This window comes from Syngnathus leptorhynchus, unplaced genomic scaffold, assembly GCF_054491065.1.
Source record: "Syngnathus leptorhynchus isolate UIUO unplaced genomic scaffold, UIUO_Slep HiC_scaffold_108, whole genome shotgun sequence".
Classification (NCBI taxonomy): domain Eukaryota; kingdom Metazoa; phylum Chordata; class Actinopteri; order Syngnathiformes; family Syngnathidae; genus Syngnathus; species Syngnathus leptorhynchus.
Genome location: NW_028232075.1, coordinates 88,426 through 95,000, shown reverse-complemented (window position 1 = coordinate 95,000; position 6,575 = coordinate 88,426).

The window sequence follows — 6,575 nt, the reverse complement described above, 5'->3', positions numbered from 1 at the left end:
TGCGCGGCGGGTGAGTGACAGAGCTTATCCGAGCGGCTGGAACTCTGCGCCGGCGTGGTCGAGCGTGAGGCCCCGGCCCTTTGGCTGCCTGGTACCTAAAACACTTCCATTGATCCAGCCACGGAGGGTGCTGGCTGGTGGCTCCATAGCTCCATAGCTCCATAGCACCAGAGCTCCATAGCTCCATAGCACCAGAGCTCCATAGCTCCATAGCACCAGAGCTCCATAGCTCCATAGCACCAGAGCTCCATAGCACCAGAGCTCCATAGCTCCATAGCACCAGAGCTCCATAGCTCCATAGCACCAGAGCTCCATAGCTCCATAGCACCAGAGCTCCATAGCTCCATAGCACCAGAGCTCCATAGCTCCATAGCACCAGAGCTCCATAGCTCCATAGCTCCAGGGCTCCATAGCTCCATAGCTCCAGGGCTCCATAGCTCCAGGGCTCCAGGGCTCCATAGCTCCAGGGCTCCATAGCTCCAGGGCTCCAGGGCTCCATAGCTCCATACCTCCAGAGCTCCATACCTCCAGAGCTCCAGAGCTCCATAGCACCAGAGCTCCATGGCTTCAGAGCTCCATAGCACCATAGCTCCATACCTCCAGAGCTCCAGGGCTCCATAGCTCCATAGCTCCATAGCTCCATAGCTCCATACCTCCAGAGCTCCATAGCACCAGAGCTCCATGGCTCCATAGCTCCAGCCTGGGTGGCTGGTGGCTCCATAGCTCCATACTTCCATAGCTCCAGTCAGAGAGTTGGCGAAAATTGCACTAAGTGCGAAAGCCCATTCATTTACAACGGCGTGTCCGCCAGGCGGCGACATTTCCCCGTTACCGGTGGCTGCGCGGCGGGTGAGTGACAGAGCTTATCCGAGCGGCTGGAACTCTGCGCCGGCGTGGTCGAGCGTGAGGCCTCGGCCCTTTGGCTGCCTGGTACCTAAAACACTTCCATTGATCCAGCCACGGAGGGTGCTGGCTGGTGGCTCCATACCTCCATAGCTCCATACCTCCAGAGCTCCAGAGCTCCATAGCACCAGAGCTCCATAGCTCCATAGCACCAGAGCTCCATAGCTCCATAGCACCAGAGCTCCATAGCTCCATAGCACCAGAGCTCCATACTTCCAGAGCTCCATAGCTCCATAGCTCCATAGCACCAGAGCTCCAGAGCTCCATAGCACCAGAGCTCCATAGCTCCATAGCACCAGAGCTCCATAGCACCAGAGCTCCATAGCTCCATAGCACCAGAGCTCCATAGCTCCATAGCTCCAGCCTGGGTGGCTGGTGGCTCCATAGCTCCATACTTCCATAGCTCCAGTCAGAGAGTTGGCGAAAATTGCACTAAGTGCGAAAGCCCATTCATTTACAACGGCGTGTCCACAAGGCGGCGACATTTCCCCGTTACCGGTGGCTGCGCGGCGGGTGAGTGACAGAGCTTATCCGAGCGGCTGGAACTCTGCGCCGGCGTGGTCGAGCGTGAGGCCTCGGCCCTTTGGCTGCCTGGTACCTAAAACACTTCCATTGATCCAGCCACGGAGGGTGCTGGCTGGTGGCTCCATAGCTCCATAGCTCCATACCTCCAGAGCTCCATAGCTCCATAGCACCAGAGCTCCATAGCTCCATAGCACCAGAGCTCCATAGCACCAGAGCTCCATAGCTCCATAGCACCAGAGCTCCATAGCTCCATAGCACCATAGCTCCATAGCTCCATAGCACCAGAGCTCCATAGCTCCATAGCTCCATAGCACCAGAGCTCCATAGCTCCATAGCACCAGAGCTCCATAGCTCCATAGCACCAGAGCTCCATAGCTCCATAGCACCAGAGCTCCATAGCTCCATAGCACCATAGCTCCATAGCTCCATAGCACCAGAGCTCCATAGCTCCATAGCACCAGAGCTCCATAGCTCCATAGCACCAGAGCTCCATAGCTCCATAGCACCAGAGCTCCATAGCTCCATAGCACCAGAGCTCCATAGCTCCATAGCACCAGAGCTCCATAGCTCCATAGCTCCATAGCACCAGAGCTCCATAGCTCCATAGCACCAGAGCTCCATAGCTCCATAGCACCAGAGCTCCATAGCTCCATAGCACCAGAGCTCCATAGCTCCATAGCACCATAGCTCCATAGCTCCATAGCACCAGAGCTCCATAGCTCCATAGCACCAGAGCTCCATAGCTCCATAGCACCAGAGCTCCATAGCTCCATAGCACCAGAGCTCCATAGCTCCATAGCACCAGAGCTCCATAGCTCCATAGCACCAGAGCTCCATAGCTCCATAGCACCAGAGCTCCATAGCTCCATAGCACCAGAGCTCCATAGCTCCATAGCTCCATAGCACCAGAGCTCCATAGCTCCATAGCACCAGAGCTCCATAGCTCCATAGCACCAGAGCTCCATAGCTCCATAGCACCAGAGCTCCATAGCTCCATAGCACCAGAGCTCCATAGCTCCATAGCACCAGAGCTCCATAGCTCCATAGCACCAGAGCTCCATAGCTCCATAGCACCAGAGCTCCATAGCTCCATAGCACCAGAGCTCCATAGCTCCATAGCTCCAGCCTGGGTGGCTGGTGGCTCCATAGCTCCATACTTCCATAGCTCCAGTCAGAGAGTTGGCTAAAATTGCACTAAGTGCGAAAGCCCATTCATTTACAACGGCGTGTCCACAAGGCGGCGACATTTCCCCGTTACCGGTGGCTGCGCGGCGGGTGAGTGACAGAGCTTATCCGAGCGGCTGGAACTCTGCGCCGGCGTGGTCGAGCGTGAGGCCTCGGCCCTTTGGCTGCCTGGTACCTAAAACACTTCCATTGATCCAGCCACGGAGGGTGCTGGCTGGTGGCTCCATAGCTCCATACCTCCAGAGCTCCATAGCTCCATAGCACCAGAGCTCCATAGCTCCATAGCACCAGAGCTCCATAGCACCAGAGCTCCATAGCTCCATAGCACCAGAGCTCCATAGCTCCATAGCACCAGAGCTCCATAGCTCCATAGCACCAGAGCTCCATAGCTCCATAGCTCCATAGCACCAGAGCTCCATAGCTCCATAGCACCAGAGCTCCATAGCTCCATAGCACCAGAGCTCCATAGCTCCATAGCACCAGAGCTCCATAGCTCCATAGCACCAGAGCTCCATAGCTCCATAGCACCAGAGCTCCATAGCTCCATAGCACCAGAGCTCCATAGCTCCATAGCACCAGAGCTCCATAGCTCCATAGCACCAGAGCTCCATAGCTCCATAGCTCCAGGGCTCCATAGCTCCATAGCTCCAGGGCTCCATAGCTCCAGGGCTCCAGGGCTCCATAGCTCCAGGGCTCCATAGCTCCAGGGCTCCAGGGCTCCATAGCTCCATACCTCCAGAGCTCCATACCTCCAGAGCTCCAGAGCTCCATAGCACCAGAGCTCCATGGCTTCAGAGCTCCATAGCACCATAGCTCCATACCTCCAGAGCTCCAGGGCTCCATAGCTCCATAGCTCCATAGCTCCATAGCTCCATACCTCCAGAGCTCCATAGCACCAGAGCTCCATGGCTCCATAGCTCCAGCCTGGGTGGCTGGTGGCTCCATAGCTCCATACTTCCATAGCTCCAGTCAGAGAGTTGGCGAAAATTGCACTAAGTGCGAAAGCCCATTCATTTACAACGGCGTGTCCGCCAGGCGGCGACATTTCCCCGTTACCGGTGGCTGCGCGGCGGGTGAGTGACAGAGCTTATCCGAGCGGCTGGAACTCTGCGCCGGCGTGGTCGAGCGGCTGGCCTCGGTAGTTGAGGTACCAGGGGTGGGGCGGGGAGCTCCAGGCGGGTCTTGTGAGAGAGTGAAGCCGAGCGGCTGGAACTCTCGGCCGGCCTGGTCGAGCGGCTGGCCTCGGTAGTTGAGGTACCAGGGGCGGGCTGGGGAGCTCCAGGCGGGGCTTGTGAGAGAGTGAAGCCGAGCGGCTGGAACTCTGGGCCGGCCTGGTCGAGCGGCTGGCCTCGGTAGTTGAGGTACCAGGGGCGGGCTGGGGAGCTCCAGGCGGGGCTTGTGAGAGAGTGTAGCCGAGCGGCTGGAACTCTGGGCCGGCGTGGTTGAGCAGCATGCCCGCGGAGGTGGCTCTTCCATAGGCAGGGAGGGTGCTGGAGCTCCACACTTCCATAGGCAGGGAGGGTGCTGGAGCTCCACACTTCCATAGGCAGGGAGGGTGCTGGAGCTCCACACTTCCATAGGCAGGGAGGGTGCTGGAGCTCCACACTTCCATAGGCAGGGAGGGTGCTGGAGCTCCACACTTCCATAGGCAGGGAGGGTGCTGGAGCTCCACACTTCCATAGGCAGGGAGGGTGCTGGAGCTCCACACTTCCATAGGCAGGGAGGGTGCTGGAGCTCCACACTTCCGTAGGCAGGGAGGGTGCTGGAGCTCCACACTTCCGTAGGCAGGGAGGGTGCTGGAGCTCCACACTTCCGTAGGCAGGGAGGGTGCTGGAGCTCCACACTTCCATAGGCAGGGAGGGTGCTGGAGCTCCACACTTCCATAGGCAGGGAGGGTGCTGGAGCTCCACACTTCCATAGGCAGGGAGGGTGCTGGAGCTCCACACTTCCATAGGCAGGGAGGGTGCTGGAGCTCCACACTTCCATAGGCAGGGAGGGTGCTGGAGCTCCACACTTCCATAGGCAGGGAGGGTGCTGGAGCTCCACACTTCCATAGGCAGGGAGGGTGCTGGAGCTCCACACTTCCATAGGCAGGGAGGGTGCTGGAGCTCCACACTTCCATAGGCAGGGAGGGTGCTGGAGCTCCACACTTCCATAGGCAGGGAGGGTGCTGGAGCTCCACACTTCCGTAGGCAGGGAGGGTGCTGGAGCTCCACACTTCCGTAGGCAGGGAGGGTGCTGGAGCTCCACACTTCCGTAGGCAGGGAGGGTGCTGGAGCTCCACACTTCCATAGGCAGGGAGGGTGCTGGAGCTCCACACTTCCATAGGCAGGGAGGGTGCTGGAGCTCCACACTTCCATAGGCAGGGAGGGTGCTGGAGCTCCACACTTCCATAGGCAGGGAGGGTGCTGGAGCTCCACACTTCCATAGGCAGGGAGGGTGCTGGAGCTCCACACTTCCATAGGCAGGGAGGGTGCTGGAGCTCCACACTTCCATAGGCAGGGAGGGTGCTGGAGCTCCACACTTCCATAGGCAGGGAGGGTGCTGGAGCTCCACACTTCCATAGGCAGGGAGGGTGCTGGAGCTCCACACTTCCATAGGCAGGGAGGGTGCTGGAGCTCCACACTTCCATAGGCAGGGAGGGTGCTGGAGCTCCACACTTCCATAGGCAGGGAGGGTGCTGGAGCTCCACACTTCCATAGGCAGGGAGGGTGCTGGAGCTCCACACTTCCATAGGCAGGGAGGGTGCTGGAGCTCCACACTTCCATAGGCAGGGAGGGTGCTGGAGCTCCACACTTCCATAGGCAGGGAGGGTGCTGGAGCTCCACACTTCCATAGGCAGGGAGGGTGCTGGAGCTCCACACTTCCATAGGCAGGGAGGGTGCTGGAGCTCCACACTTCCATAGGCAGGGAGGGTGCTGGAGCTCCACACTTCCATAGGCAGGGAGGGTGCTGGAGCTCCACACTTCCATAGGCAGGGAGGGTGCTGGAGCTCCACACTTCCATAGGCAGGGAGGGTGCTGGAGCTCCACACTTCCATAGGCAGGGAGGGTGCTGGAGCTCCACACTTCCATAGGCAGGGAGGGTGCTGGAGCTCCACACTTCCATAGGCAGGGAGGGTGCTGGAGCTCCACACTTCCATAGGCAGGGAGGGTGCTGGAGCTCCACACTTCCATAGGCAGGGAGGGTGCTGGAGCTCCACACTTCCATAGGCAGGGAGGGTGCTGGAGCTCCACACTTCCAGCCACGGAGCATGCTGGCACTTCCACCTTGCTTGCTAAGTCGGCGTGATCTTGCCCAAAAAGTCCCTCCTCACCTCCAGCTGGAAGTGGAAAAAAATCCTCCACCTGCTTGGCCGAGGTTCTGGAAGCCAGCAGCTCGCAGAATGTTGCCAAAGTTTCACTGGAAGGAAAAGAAAAGAGAAGACCGAGTGCGCATTTCACCTACCGCCGAATGTCCACAAGAGGGAAGTGTCACTCCGTCGCAGAATCTGCGCCGACGCACTCGGCACCCTTCGAATTTATGGTGCCGGTGCGGGTGTTCTGGGTGCAAAAAGGCCGCCCAAGTGGTAGAAAAAAATCAGACTTCGTCTCTTAGGTCGAAATTAATGCCAAGTTTTGAAATGCGCTGGCAGGGGTGGACCAGGGCCCGTTAGAAGTGCTTAGCCGAGGTCCTGGAAGCCTAACCCGGCGTGATCTTGTGCAAAAAGCCGCTGCTGAGCTCCAGCTGGAAGTGTAAAAAGAACCGGGCTGGATCAAAAAAAGAACCGGGCGGCCCGTTAAAATTGCTTAGCCGAGGTCCTGGAACCCTAACCCGGCGTGATCTTGTGCAAAAAGCCGCTGCTGAGCTCCAGCTGGAAGTGTAAAAAGAACCGGGCTGGTTCAAAAAAAGAACCGGGCGACCCGTTAGAAGTGCTTAGCCGAGGTCCTGGAAGCCTAACCCGGCGTGATCTTGTGCAAAAA